Raw genomic sequence first — 15305 nt, 5'->3', positions numbered from 1 at the left:
AATATGAAAGTACATGAAAAAATAAGTAAAAAAAAGAAGAAAAATTTAAAAGGAAAAAAAATAATAAAAAATTATAAAAATGCAATAGAAAATAGCCAACAAATGATAAAATAAAAAAAAGCAAAAGAGAAGTTAAAAAGATGAAAAAATAAAAAATCTAAAACCTTATAAAAATTTATGAAAATATAAATAAAAAAGAAATAAAAAATAAGACCGAAAAAAATAAAAATAAGAAAAAATATTAAAACAAAAGAAAAAGGATAAATAAAGTACAAAAAAGAAAACAAATCAATACCAATAAGAAAAGAAAAAAATATACAAAAATATAATAAAAATAAAAAAAGTGAAAAATGAAAAAATAACGACTCAAAAATTAAAAATAAAAAATAAATAACAATTTCAAAAATGAAAAGGAATGACAAAATGAAAAAAAAATTAGTATAAAAAATGAAAGACAAAAAAATTTTAAAAAAAAGAGAAAAGTTAATCTAAAATAAAAGTGAAAACCAAAGAAAGAAGTGCAAAAAAAAAAGTATGAGAATTTAAAAACGAAAATAAAAAATAAAAAATTTGTGAAAAAATAAGAAAAGCAAGAGAAGAATAAAAATTAAAACAAAAAAATGAAAGCATATGAAAAAATAAGTAAAAAGAAACAAAAATTTGTAGGAAAAAAAGTTACTGAAAATTAATAAAATAGGACAAGAAATGAGTAAATAAAAAAAATAAAAAAACCAAAAAATAAAAAATAAAAAAATTCAAAACTTTATAAAAAATTTTTTAAATATAAATAAAAAAGGAAAAATAAAAAAATACTAACAAAAAAGTAATAAAAATAAGAAAAGTAATTAGAAATAAACAAAAAAAGAAAAAGAAAATAAAAAATTAACAAATCAACAAAATAATAAAAAAAGACAAAATGATTAAAATTTTAAAAAATAAATAGGAATGTCAAAGTAGAAAAAACTTTTAATTTAGAAAATACAAAGAAAAACAAAAAAAAATATATAGAAAAAAATATAAAAAAAACTAAAGAAAAGTTAATATAAAATATAATAAAAACAAAATGAAATGAGAAAAAAGATATAAGAGAAAGTAAAAAAATGAAAATACTAAATATATAAAATAAAATCAAAATAAAAAATTTTAAAAAATGAAAAGGGATGATAAAATAAAAAAAAATTAATTTAGAAAATACAAGCAAATATATATATATATAAGAAGTAATAAGAAAATTTAACAAAGGAAAAAAGTTAATACAAAATAAAAATAAAAACAAAACAAGGAAGTGCAAAAAAAAAATGAAAATAAGAAATAAAAAGAAATTTGTGAAAAAAAGAGAAAAACAAGAAAAAATAAAAATTAGAAAACCTACCCATTTCTTCTTAACTTCTTTTTTCCTTCTGGTTATTTTATCGTCAAAATCTCATCTACTTTCATGTACATGTTACATTCATTCTTTCTACTTGTGAAGTATGGCTTTTCATGATTCTGTGTGTATGGCTATTAAGAGATTGTTTCTTCAGGTTACCTCTCGTTTTTTTTTCCCTTCACCGTTTTATATTTTGCTCTTTCCTTGCCATGAAATTATTTTGATCGGTACTGTTCTTGAATACTCCATTTGCTCTTCACCATGTTGTAAATTAGAATTTTCCAAACTAAAGTTGGAATATTTTGTGGCTCTGCCATACTTGACGATGAAAATTTATATTTTTCATCATATATGATAGTAGAAAAAATAATCTTTATAATGAACATACTTGCCCCATCTCTTACTTTGATCTTGTTATCAAATTATTAGGGATAAAAACAAGTTGGATTAGGGCATACTCTAAGTCGATTTAGGTAGTATGGATTTGGATGGTAAGATTAGGGCATCCTAAAAGTCGATTTGGATAGTATGGATTGGATGGCATTCCGATAGTAAAATATTATAATTCATTGTAGATTGCCATAAAGTTCGAATGGTGTTTTAAATGTACTAATTATTCGAACTTGATTATAAATAATAATATTTTAATATTATAGATTTATTTAAAAATTATTTATTATGAAGGTAATACTTAAATTAATTCATTCAGTGTTTTTATTTATAATTTTAGCTTTTATTTATTTTATATAGATTACTTTCATTTATTAATTTAATTTCTTTTAATAATATTTTTTAAAATCAATTTTAAATTTAAATTTAAAATTTAAAATTTAACTTAATAAACAAATATTTAATGAGTTTGAACAATAATGAGTTTTTTTTTATATTACGTGAGTTGATTTAGATAATAAAATTAAAAATTATTTGAGGATTTATTGAATTCAAATATTTTAATAAATAAAAAATTGGGATACTTAAAATTAACATATATCATATTTGTTGTTATTCATAAAATTCGTAACACAATTTATAAAAGTAGGCTTCCCTGCTAGTTTCAAACAGAAGAAAAACAGGTTCTATTTCTTTCTTTGAAATCATCATAAGAATTAAATATTTTTGTGATCTTTGATTTAACATGTAATGCAATGATAATACGATTATTTAAAAGATAAATTTTGGTATTCACTTTATTTTTGTTTAGCTATTATTTGAAGTGAAAGTTTTCTCCAATTGTTTCCGATTAATTTGTACTTTGAAACAGCTTACTTATCAAAACATCGAACATATTTTATTAGTGATTGAGGTTGTCTTTTAGTATGTCGGATCAAAGACAAGTCAAAGTGACTTTTTTAATTGATATCTGTTACTAGCATAGATGATTAGAAAATGATTGGGCCTACGAAAAAAGACAAGGAGAGAATTATAAAATTAAGTACTTCATAAAAAAATTTATTATTTGATTTTATAATAAAATAATTAATAAAAATATTTATAAGTAAAATTAATAAAAAATTAAAATTACATCTCAATATTTAAATGTACATATATTTTGATTAAATGTATATGTAACATATAATAATCATTTAAATTTTAAATTAACACCTATTAAACATTAAAGTGATAAAAATAATTTATATTTTTATTAATTTTATATGTTAAGTATCTTATTATGATATCAATTAATAAAAATTTGTGAGATCATCCTATTAGTAAATTTTCCGTCGGACAAATGAACTAACGGCCCATATATATTAATCAAAAATTATTTATTTATTCCTTTTTAATTTTACTTTTGTTCAAGCTTCTTGTTGACCGTAGGGTTGAAGCAGCAGATAACGCCACCACTCTATTCTCTCTCTTGCAAGCCCCTAACTCTCACTTCATCAAGTCTCAATCTTCTCATTTTTTTTTCTCTTACGATTCTTGTTTTTCTTCTAAAATTTTCTAATTTTCTTCAACAATGGGAGCTTCGTTGCCTCCGAAGGAAGCTAACCTCTTCAAACTCATTGTCGTAAGGCTTCGATTCTCTTTTCTCCCTCATTTTTGAGTTCGTATCTACGTATTTCTAGTTGGTATTTATACTTGTATTTTGCTTTCTTATTTTTTGTTTATTGGATCGCACTTCTTTTTTCTTTTTGTTCTTTGCTTGCAAAACCCTAGCTGGATACTGGTCTGTTTGCTTGCTGAGAAAATCGGTGGATATCAATTATGAATAGAAATTTGGACTAGATAAGCTTGTTTGTCAATTAGGTTTTTGCTTTTGGGCAATTTTTCATATAAATTAAGTTCATTTTCTTTGTTCTGTTTAGCGATTGAAGCTTAATTAAGTTTAATGCTTTGCTTAATTTAGGTCAATGAATTCGATTTGTTGAAAAGCAACTTTAAAAAATTGAATTTTGCTTTGACCTTTTTTTTTTTTTTTAATTAAGGATGCTCGTTGTGCTTTCCTTTTGGTGATAATTCATTTGTATCATCATGGAGAAAATTAGAGAAATGAAAATAAAAGGGTTTAGTGACTCTTCCTACTTTAGTAATTTCTCTTGTATGTTGCCAACTTTTTAAAATAGGAATTTTGTTGGTTCCTAATGGGAAACAATTGTGGCATTTTGGCTTTGATGCACATAAGCATTCAAGACAATAACAATATTTGTGAAACAATCTATTTAAGAATTTGATAAATTGACTGGGGCAATTTTTAATGTAATTGTAGGCTTTGCTGGTCAAACTTGAATATTTATATATTTTAAGAACTTGTTCGTATTAGATATAGAATAGCAACATTTGGATGTTTTCCACACGCTATTGAGAGTTTTCCCCCCTTCCCTCTTATTTCTTCTAATTTATAGTGAAAACTAGAGTTTTGACGGGTGAATTCTTACTCTATTTTAACTTCTATAGTAATGGACTCTTGACACAGTTTTTTTGCCTGATTTTTGTGTAATTAATATTTATCTGTTATTATACTCTAGCTAATTCTCATAACTGAATTTTTATTGCTTTGGAGGTCCATGTGCTATTGCTAAAGCTCTTGTATATTTTATCATTGCAGAAATCATATGAAACTAAACAGTACAAGAAAGGACTGAAGGCTGCAGATGCAATACTGAAAAAGTTTCCTGACCATGGAGGTAGTTTAATTTTAAGCACTTATTTATTTGTTTTTGGCTGAGAGGCACTTATTGTTTAGTGTTTATGTTTGCATGGTTCTTGTAAATGTACCTGTATAAAGATGCAAGAACTCTGAAACAAAAAGAACTTTACACTTCAGAGGAAAAAGGGGCTGTCGCTAGATAGTTTATGTTGTTATCAAGGTTATTGGTTTCAATAATCCTTACAAGAATGCCTCTAAGTTTGACATGATTGTTTCTGTAGACTGTATGTTCCTTTCTCATGTCTTATGATTGATGTCAATTGCATTTTTGAAAGCACTAGCTGTATGGTGACTAGTCCATGATTTATGATGGTTCTAGAGATAAGTGGAACATTCTAGCAGTATCAAGGTGTAGATATTCTCTATCAACTGAATATATTGCATTAATTTCGGGTATATAACTACATTTTTAACCTATACAGTCTGAAATCTGCAATATTTGAATACCTTCTTCATCTTGGTTGGGTTTTGTGAATATTCATTAGTGTGCGGTATTGGTAGAGTGTAGTAGCGTTTTGTTTAATATATCCATCCTTTTAAATATGCAGTTTCCAAGTAATATTTTATACTATCTGGTAACTGTTTGTTTGTTGTGTTTGTATGTTGTCATATGGGCTTTTATTCATTATTGTCAGAAACATTGTCAATGAAGGGGTTAACCTTAAATTGCATGGATCGGAAAACTGAAGCTTATGAGCTTGTTCGGCTAGGTGTAAAGGTTATCTTATTTATTTTCTTTTGGTTGCTGTAATGTCAAAGCAGTGTCACTTTTTCCTAGCATTGTTTTCATGTTTGTGTCTTAATGTAGAATGATGTAAAAAGTCATGTTTGCTGGCACGTTTAGGGTCTCCTCTATTGGTCAGATAGAGAATACAGGGAGGCTATCAAATGCTATCGCAACGCTTTGAGAATAGATCCAGACAACATTGAAATACTACGGGACTTGTCACTCTTGCAGGTATACCTTATTTACCTTCCTTCTCTATGATTTGTACATCTAAACTCAGTGTTAAATCTAAGATGTTTATCTGTTGTATGCTTAATGTTAACTAAGAACATTTGCTTGTCATGGTATTTTTCGAACATTTAAAGGAGTTTCTCTGTATAAGATTTCTTGTAAGCTTTGTGGTTTGCCTAAATGATTTTTCAGATTCCATTGTAGAATTTGAGAATATTAAGTATTAGGGTACTTATAGGCAAGTCAATATTGCAACTAAAATAGTTTGGTGCCAACTTTTGTGCAACTGTAAGTTATGTGGTAGTTGGTAAGGGCAGGTTCATTGTGGTAACTTAATATAACTGGATGAAAACACCAAGATCAGCTACATAGTTAGTAATGAAGTGAAAATAAATTTTATGAAATTTGAAGCTGTTTAGTTGCTTGACAGAATCTACTAGTAGATGGATGGAAAAGGCATAATTATATTAAGATAGTAACAAAAGAGACGAAGATATATGGCTTAAACCAGAGGAATGGAATTTATGGAGATAACTCAACTAAAAGGGAGAGGCTGTATGAGACCATGAAAAAAATATCTTCTTAAACACTTAGAAAGTAGATGAGTCAGCTGGTTTTATAACTTTGAAAATTTAGATCATAGTTTTGGTAGAAACAATTTATGGCTTTAGGGGAAGGAAAAGGATATAACAGACATCATCTGATATTCTGGCAGCAGATTAATATGAGAGATGGTTCAGATTTAGTATCTTAATTGAAGGTTTTGTTTTGAGGCACATGCAAAAATAAAACATAAGTAATATAATCAGAAGCAACCAGTCTGATTTGATCTTTTCGTTCTCATTATACCATAACAAGCAACCACCTTGAATTGATAGTTTCTGGTCTATCGCCACAGATCCTTTTTAACTCTCATTGTACTAGTTCCTTAATGGTTGAAAGTGTTTATAGAATGACAAGTAATATAATCAGAAGAAACCAGTCTGATTTGATCCTTTCATTCTCGTTATCCTGTAAGAATCAACCACCTTGAATTGATACTTTCTGGTCTACCGCCACAGAACCTTTTTCTCTCTCATTCTACTAGTTCCTTAATGGTTGAAGGTTTTAACATTAATGACCTTTGCAATTAGAAAGTGTGTATACTTTCTGGATGAGATCTGGTTCGGTTCTTCTCTTAATTTCATTTGCCCATGTGCCTTACTGCTCCAGAATAGTAGCAAAAGTCGGCGTCTTTGATACTGAAATTGATGATTTTCATTTCTATTATTCTCCCTCGATGCTTTAGCCCTTGCCATATTATGGATTCTTAACTCATGATTTCAGATGATTAAGTCATTTGTTGGCATTAACTTGCTTGTGCCCCCCCCCCCCCCCCCCCTTATTTATGGTTTATATGCCTTGAAAAGTTAAAGGAAAAAGTATGAAGATGATGAGCATTTGTCTTTCTACTAAGATATGAAGTTTGAGAGAAATTTTTTGGATTTGATCATGGTTTTGTATTTTCTCATTGTCATGTTTCAGGTTGTATCAGAAATTATTACATTTATGTTTTATCTTTTGCATTGCAGGCACAAATGCGAGATTTGACAGGATTTGTTGATACAAGACAACAACTTTTGCATTTGAAACCAAATCATCGCATGAACTGGATTGGCTTTGCTGTAGCCCACCATTTAAACTCAAAGTACTTGTCCTTTATTTTTTTCTTAAAAAAATTTGTTCCAATTCTTATGCTAACTTTCACCAATTTCTGTTGACTTTTATTTTGTGAAACATGTTTTAGAGTGTTGTTATTGTTTTGTATACTTGAAGGTCCAAATTGAAGGGCCTTTTGGTATTGAAAGTTGAAATATTTGTTGATATAATGAAAGCCTTTCTTTAAATTAAGTGCTTAATCCGGACTCAATGTTTCTAATTATATGATCAAATGGGTGCTAACATGGATGAATTACTGTTGATTTTTAACACGTGGTTCATATTGTTTGTATGACTTCAACTAAACATCCAATAAGATATCAAACTTCTTTTATGACAATATATGGTGGGTGTAGAATGTGTTAAAGATGTTAATAATATGTATAGATAGGTGGGTAGATAGATAGGTGCCCTACTATTCTAAGCTGGTTGCACTTGCATTTATGAAATTTGGTTGCGAATTAGCCTTTTACAAACAATGCCTAGTTAACCGCAGAGTTCTGTTGTTTTTGCTATAGTTTTATATGGAGACAATGATGATGCCATATTTTCATTTGGCTTTATATATGATTGAATTGAAGTTGTTGGCACAACAGTTACGAGGGTTTTTCCTTTTCTGTCCCTGTCTTAGCCGAGTAGTTCTAAGTGAATGAAGTGTTATTAATTTCATTCATCCTTTAGGTATTTATGCTGTATTCCTTTTTTTGGTTGATATTAGTGGTGCAAAAGCAGTTGAAATTTTGGAAGCATTTGAAGGGACATTAGAAGATGATTATCCACCAGATAATGAATGTTGTGAGCATGGTGAAATTCTTGTATATAAGGTATTGGTCATGTACTTCAACTCTTTTTTTTTTGCATGCATATGTATGTGGGATGTGGCTGTAATTTCACATGAGTTGACTTCATTATACAGACATTCAAAATTTTAGAATTTATACTAACGTATAATGGGAGTGGCTGATTTGGTGTCACTTGTTAACCAGATGCCAACACAGTTAGTGAAATTATCCATAAACCAAATAAAGTAATTAAATATACAAAAATTAAAGATTTTTAATGCCTTTACCTTCTTTATAAATGGGGTCCCTTTTTTGAATTAATTCTAATTTTTTTCACATGCAATTAGAAAACCTACCCATTTCTTCTTAACTTCTTTTTTCCTTCTGCTTATTTTATTGCCAAAATCTCATCTACTTTCATGTACATGTTACACCCATTTTTTCTGCTTGTGAAGTATGGCTTTTCATGATTCTGTGTGTATGGCTGATAAGTTAAATTAAATGATCTCCAAGTTTACTTTAATCTGAGATGGAGGACTAACTAGTGGCCTATAGTGGTATTTGGCATCTATAAGATATTTAATTCTTGATGTATTCATGTTAGAGAGAAATATGGCTTGTTCACTAATTGTTGGGCCTTCTACCAGTAATCATATCTGTGGTGTTTGTACTTAGCAGCTCTGAGTCTTAATAATTGCTAATCTCCAATTATATGTTCTGTGGAACCATTTCGGAATTTTTGTTTCTCACATCTTAATAAATTACTCTATCTTTCTTTTTGACTACTCTTTTTTGGTTTAACACCATTAACACGATTCGAAAAAAGCTTAACCAATTGGACAAGTACCTACAAGCCTTAGCCCTTGCATTAGCATTTGTTTCTTTAATAATATATTGGCATAGAAATATGCATAACTACATTCATTATGCATAATGGATGCTGTACATCTAGACTAGTGGTGCCCCCTGCTGCTTTTCTGATGTTTATGAGGGTATGGTATTTTTCTCCAGATCTCTTTGCTAGAGGAATCTGGGTTTCTTGAGAGAGCACTTGAGAAATTGTATAAGAAAGAGCCAAAAATAGTACGTGTCAAATGTATAATGCCTGAATACTTTTAACATTAAAAATTTTGTAAGTTTTGAATTTTTGGACATTAAAATTCTAACCAATTCTATTATTCTAGGTTGATAAATTGACTTATAAAGAACAAGAGGTTTCTCTCCTGGTGAAACTTGGATGCCTAGAAGAAGGTGCCAATATTTACAAGGCTTTACTTACCATGAACCCTGACAATTACAGGTGAGTCTTATGCATTTGGTACTCTTTTGAAACACGTAGTTAAGCTTATTAATAAATCTTTCGTAGCAAAGAATATTAGTCAACTCTTTCCTTTTATATAGCACTTCTTGAAGTTATAATTGACTTCTTTTTCTCAATGCCGTGGTGTATTATTATTGTAGGAAATGAAGAATAATTAATATTCTGAATAGTTTGTGTTTAAATATATTTTTGTTGGGCTAATAGGTTTTTCAATTCTTCTTGTAGTAACACCCAAATTCCTTTACCTATGTTAGAACTTTATGAAGGGTTAAAAGAATGGTAGAAATAGTCATTATTTTTTATGCTCTATTTTCGTTGGTGCTTTAAGCTTGAAACTAATCAGTGTGTATCCCTTATGTCACAAATTCAATCGTTTTTTAGTTTTAAATTTTGTTTCTTTAAGCTTTTGCTTATACTTGTGTGTGTTACATTTACATCATGGTATATTTACATAAAATGAGGTTATTTTTATTTTTTTCATTCTTGGGATTGTTTTATATCTCTGTCCTGTCAAAGCCCTTTGCTTAGCTCTTTTAGTAAAAAGAAGCATTATGCACCACCTCATATATAAATATAATTAAAAGTAGCAAAGCAACTATGAGCAGAACTGTAATTCTATACTACTATATGTGTCAACAGTCTCTTGGGTGCTTTCTCAGATTGGGAAATGAGGAAAATTTTACAGAACTGTTAACTTATGTCTCTTCACTCAGTATATGCCTATATATCGGCACAATTTGTTGCTATTAGGTCTGATAAACAAGGACCAACCAACTTACAATTTTTGTATTTGTATATGTATATTTTTCAGATATTATGAAGGCTTGCAGAAATGCTTTGGCCTGTATTCTGAAAATGCCAAGTATTCCTCTGATGAATTTGATCGATTGGATGCATTATACAAATCACTTTCACAATAGTACACTTGGTCTTGTGCAGTTAAGGTGATGGATTTATGTTGTGCTTCTGTTTTCATTAGGAATTTATGATGGATGTTATCGATCCATTCTGTTTATTGCAAAAACTCCCTAGTGGTGGAATGTGCTAGTCTAAACTGTTTTATTATGTCTTAACTGTTAGTCATATTAATTTCATTTTCTGTTTTGTATCTCTTTTTTTTTTATGAGCTCCAAATGGTACCTTGGGATGTTCTGTTCATTATATTTACTTTGGATTTCTTCTCTCTCTCTCTCTCTCTCTCTTATTTATGGAATCACATGATGCAAATCCAACGAAAACCTTACTTTTCTGCAGAGCTGTCAAGCTTTCTCCCCTTTTCTAGAGAGAGGAAGGGTGGCTATTTTTACAAATACTCTTGTAGGGATCTTATTTTTCTTGATGGCTTGATAAGAAATTATGTGACAAAAATCTAGTGATGTGCTTCTACAACAGACACAATCCATTCAATAGCTTGTGATATTCTTAAATAATCTAGAAATAGATAGTTGTAGTATTATGCTGAAATACTTAATTGATGTCTTGATGTGACAATTGTAAGAACTCTAGGTGATTAAAATTATGCTTTCATATGCTTCACCTTAGAGATTTGACATGGACTTATATTAGAACTTTGTTTTCTCAATTTTTAGAGGGTACCTCTTGATTTTCTGCAAGGAGACAAATTTTGTGAAGTAGCATTTAATTACGTTAAGCCTCTTCTAACAAAGGTATACACATCCAATGAGATTTTTTTTTTTTTGTGTCAGTTTGACTGGTGTTTTTAGTTTGTTGGGTGAAATAATGATATATTTTCTTGGTGGTCTCAGGGGGTTCCATCTTTATTCTCAGACCTTTCTCCCTTATATGATCACCCTGGAAAGGTAAGTTTTCTTACTTACATATTCTAAAAATAGAATTAAGTTTCTAAATATTGATTATTCTAAACTGCTTAGCAACTGGTTGGAGCTTGATTTCATTAGGATTGATTGCCTGCTTTGTTGACACTTACACAGGCAGACATATTGGAACAACTTATTCTTGAGTTGGAGCATTCAATTAGGACCACAGGCAGATACCCTGATAGCTAGTATATGCTTTAAAACCTTGTGTAATATTTTATTAAGTCCTAAAAGCAAATAAATGTTTAGATTTACAACTCTTTGAAGTAATATAGACTTCCAGCCCTTATGTGATATTCTAGTAAGTCTTAACAGTGTCTAAATGTTTAGATATTGGGTGCGGTCTGAGTGCATTTTTTTCTTTTACTGCTTATTGTTTGGTGAAGTCCTCAGTCATTTATGTGTTGTTATCTATTAAACAAGTACATAATGGTTGTCCCATATGGTTGCATGTGAAGTTTCTATATGTTTTTGTTTGTATGCTAATACACAAGCACACATTTGGTATTATGCTGAGTCGTTTCTTGCTTGTGTTTCATATTGAGTGCAGGACAGAGAAAGAGCCCCCTTCAACACTTTTATGGATTTTATTCTTTTTGGCTCAGTCGGGTAATCATCAGGTTTCCTCACCCCGTGGGCCATGGCCTTTTCTTCTTTTCTTGCTATAGAAAAGGCCAATATGATGTTGCTCTTTCAAAAATTAATGAGGCCTTAGAGCACACACCAACTGTAATTGATTTATACTCTGTCAAGGTTTGTTCTCGTCTTCAATCTTCAAATTTTTGCATTGGCTTCATCTGCTGGGTTTAGATTTTTGTTAGCTGGATTCTTTTATTTTATTTTTTGATCTTATATTTTGAAATCTTTTTGCCTGGTTTGTCTCGCATCTCACAAGGCATAGCAATACCTGAAAATCTTTCTAGATATTTCCTTGTAGTTATCGTTCACTTGTAAGAGACTTATCACTTTCTATGATACTGACCTTGATTGAATATATTGTTTTGCACTAAATTGTGCAAAGTTGATATACATTCATTTAAAATGCATGTTAGTTTTTCTTTGTGGACCTTAAGTCTTGATGGGCATTGGGCAGGCATATGACCTCCTTTCTTAGGTTTTAGGGTTTTTGGTACATGGCTATTGTTTCTTGATGAACCTTTTTACTATCTTTTGGAGAAGTACTTGGAATTTTCTTGAAGCTGGTTCTATGTGTATATTATTTACTTCTTTTTGGTGACAGAGTCGGATACTGAAACGTGCTGGTGATTTGGTAGCTGCAGCTTCATTGGCAGATGAAGCTAGGTGTATGGATCTCGCAGACCGTTATATAAACAGTGAATCTGTGAAGCGAATGTTGCAGGCTGATCAGGTTCTAAAGCTCCCCCCTTCATCTTTTATCATAGTTAATATTTGTCACTGTAAATTTCTTTCAGTATTACTGTACTGTTCACAAACTTTTTCCACTCTTGAAGGTGGCTTTGGCAGAAAAAACTGCTATTTTGTTCACAAAAGATGGGGACCAGCACAACAACCTTCATGACATGCAGTGCATGTGGTCTGTTTTTGTTTATTACCTTCGACATGTTGTTGTCTCTAATTATAATTTGGGTGCACCTACTGAGTGTTATCCATCTTTTGAAGGTATGAACTTGCTTCTGGTGAAAGTTACTTTCGACAAGGTGATCTTGGACGGGCACTGAAGAAATTTTTAGCTGTGGAGAAGCACTATGCTGATATTCCTGAAGATCAATTTGATTTCCATTCTTATTGTTTGCGGAAAATGACACTCTGTGCATATGTTGAAATGCTAAAATTTCAAGATCGGTTGCATTCACATGCTTATTTTCACAAAGCAGCAGCTGGTGCCATCAGGTGAACATTTTTGTTAGGATCTGCAAGCTTTTCAATGATTAGCATTAGACTTATTCCGTTTGGTTGTGGCCTGTACGGGAAAAATGCTATGTAATCTCTGTTGTCTACTTGTCTGGGTGCTTTTAGCTTCTGTCACCTATTGTTGATCAACACATGCATGTGATGCTTCACTTTGGACTAGATTTTCTTTGCCTCCCTCTTTTTCCTTTTGTCTTTTGGGGAATGGGGGATTATTGCATACATATATATTGCATTAATCATATGTTGCAATGATGTGTTGTCTGAACCTTGCTTTCAAAGCATGAAAAACTTCCTAAAGGTCACTGTTGTTCATTACTTACCCTTGTACAACCATTCATTTGTTAATTAGACACTCCCATTATGATATCCAGTCTAATTCAAGACTCTTCTAGCAGCCCCTCCATTAATAGGGGAGGGGCTATCTGATTCCCTTCCACTACTCTAGTTTTTTCTTGAATCTTGGATGTACGGATTTAGAACATTTTTCAAGACAAAACCTCGCTAAGTTTATAATCAAGAAAGTATCAAGATTCCTTTTCTTACATTTGTTTTTGCTAGAGAAAATTTTTCGAGTTATATGAGCAAAACAGAATATAGGGTTCCAAGTTTTTTGTTGATCAAGCAACAACCTGATTTGAACCGGGGAATAAGGGATTTGCAGTCCCTCGCCTTACTGGTTGGCCATGTCACCAAAGGTTAGAAACAAAAAAAATGGGAGTATCCCCTCTTTAGTTATAGATTGGAACCATACCTTCAATTAGTTATAGTATCTCAAGTAAAAAATTAGTATTGTTCTTTTTTTCAATAAAAAAAAATTTCTTAATTTGATTTATATTATATTATAATAATATAACAACAATTATGATTCTATGTAAACCCCAGAACAAAAGTTATTACACAGCTATAGTTATCTAATAATGTATTTCTTCTATCTAGATATGATGTCCATAGGGAATTGGCAAAAAATTATCATGCTTCAATTTTTCATTGAATAGATTAAAATTAAAGAAAAATAGAATTTTTCATAGAGCACGTTGTGTGTTTTCTCCACTAGAGTTCTATAATGGAATAAAAAAAAGGAAAGAATATAAATAGAAATGCTATATCTGCGCATGTTTAATAAATACAAGCCTCTTTTCATGCACACTTCAATCATATTCTAAATATTCTGCTAAAAAATAAAAAACTAAAAAGTTGGTGAAATGTCTCTCTGTAAATCATTTTTTGAACAATGGAATCTATGGAAAAGTTAAGTTCTAGAAAAATCAACTCTCCCTATATATATTTTATGATTATTTTCTCTTTATCTAAATGAATAGATAAAATTAGGAATTCATTTTATTTTTCTAGTATTCAATTGGATTGGAATATGTAATATCATAATAATGGTAGCAATGGAATTATTATTATTATTATTATTATTATTATTGATATTCTATACAAAACTCCATTCGGCTAAATGGCTATCATATTGACTATCTTAAGGCCTTTTTTTGTACCTGATAGATTCATAAGTTTTTCCTTAATTCACTCTTACATGGATTATTGAAAATTAAAAGTATATCTAAATGAAATATCTAATAAATTGACTAATTCAAAATTTTCAAATTAGCGATTTTTTTATTCCTGAATATCCAACTCACTAATTAATTCTCTATAGTGTATTTTATTTTTCTTTGATAAATAAGATAGTAGCCATTAATGTTTTCCTATAATTTTACATAGACCTTTTTGAGGTAAATAATCTTTTTTGTGCAATTCCTAATTTGAGGTAAATCTTTTTATCTTATTTGTGAAACTAATTAGTTGAAATTCAATGGACTCCTTGTTTTCTTTTTTCTCCCCTTGAAAATTAACTGAGATCCATGAATGAATTTTTTTATCATAAAACAAAAATTTCTCTCTTCTTTTTGAATGTGAATTTTAATAATGAGTAATAATAATACTAGTCATTTTGATATGCACAATGATTTTAAGTTCGTTATGAACTTTATGATTTTTTCAAATAATGTTAATCAATCTGTTTTTCAATTTCAAATAATGTTAATCAATCTCGTACCACAAGTTTAAAAAAAAAAAAAATTCATATATCTCCTTGTTAGTTTGCATGAACAATTTTATCAAGGTGTTATGAATTTTTTTTTTTTCTTTCAGCACTTTATTGAGTTTTTCTTTTATTAATTATAATCAAGTAAGTCAATAAAGATTGGTGCAAATGATTAAAGTTTAAGATTTAGACGTAAAGTATCTAGATTTATGATAATTAGATTCAAATCTTTAATGATTTTTTATTAA

The 15305-nt window shown here is 29.6% G+C and overlaps 1 pseudogene across 1 annotated transcript; it reads left to right on the top strand.

Annotated features, from left to right (window-relative positions):
• Window positions 1–3148: 3148 nt before the first annotated feature.
• Window positions 3149–12993, top strand: LOC111295794 (N-terminal acetyltransferase A complex auxiliary subunit NAA15-like; annotated as a pseudogene). Its single transcript, XR_016328627.1, has 17 exons — window positions 3149–3380; window positions 4419–4497; window positions 5156–5238; window positions 5329–5478; window positions 7050–7165; window positions 7895–8000; window positions 8970–9041; window positions 9143–9258; window positions 10091–10223; window positions 10869–10946; window positions 11046–11099; window positions 11232–11324; window positions 11675–11738; window positions 11782–11870; window positions 12358–12486; window positions 12590–12672; window positions 12759–12993. The product of XR_016328627.1 is annotated as an N-terminal acetyltransferase A complex auxiliary subunit NAA15-like (transcript).
• The last annotated feature ends 2312 nt before the right edge of the window (window positions 12994–15305 follow it).

The sequence above is a fragment of the Durio zibethinus genome, chromosome 16 (assembly GCF_047325235.1).
Source record: "Durio zibethinus cultivar Kanyao isolate XHJ-2024 chromosome 16, ASM4732523v1, whole genome shotgun sequence".
Classification (NCBI taxonomy): domain Eukaryota; kingdom Viridiplantae; phylum Streptophyta; class Magnoliopsida; order Malvales; family Malvaceae; genus Durio; species Durio zibethinus.
This window is presented reverse-complemented; position numbering and strand designations above follow the sequence as displayed.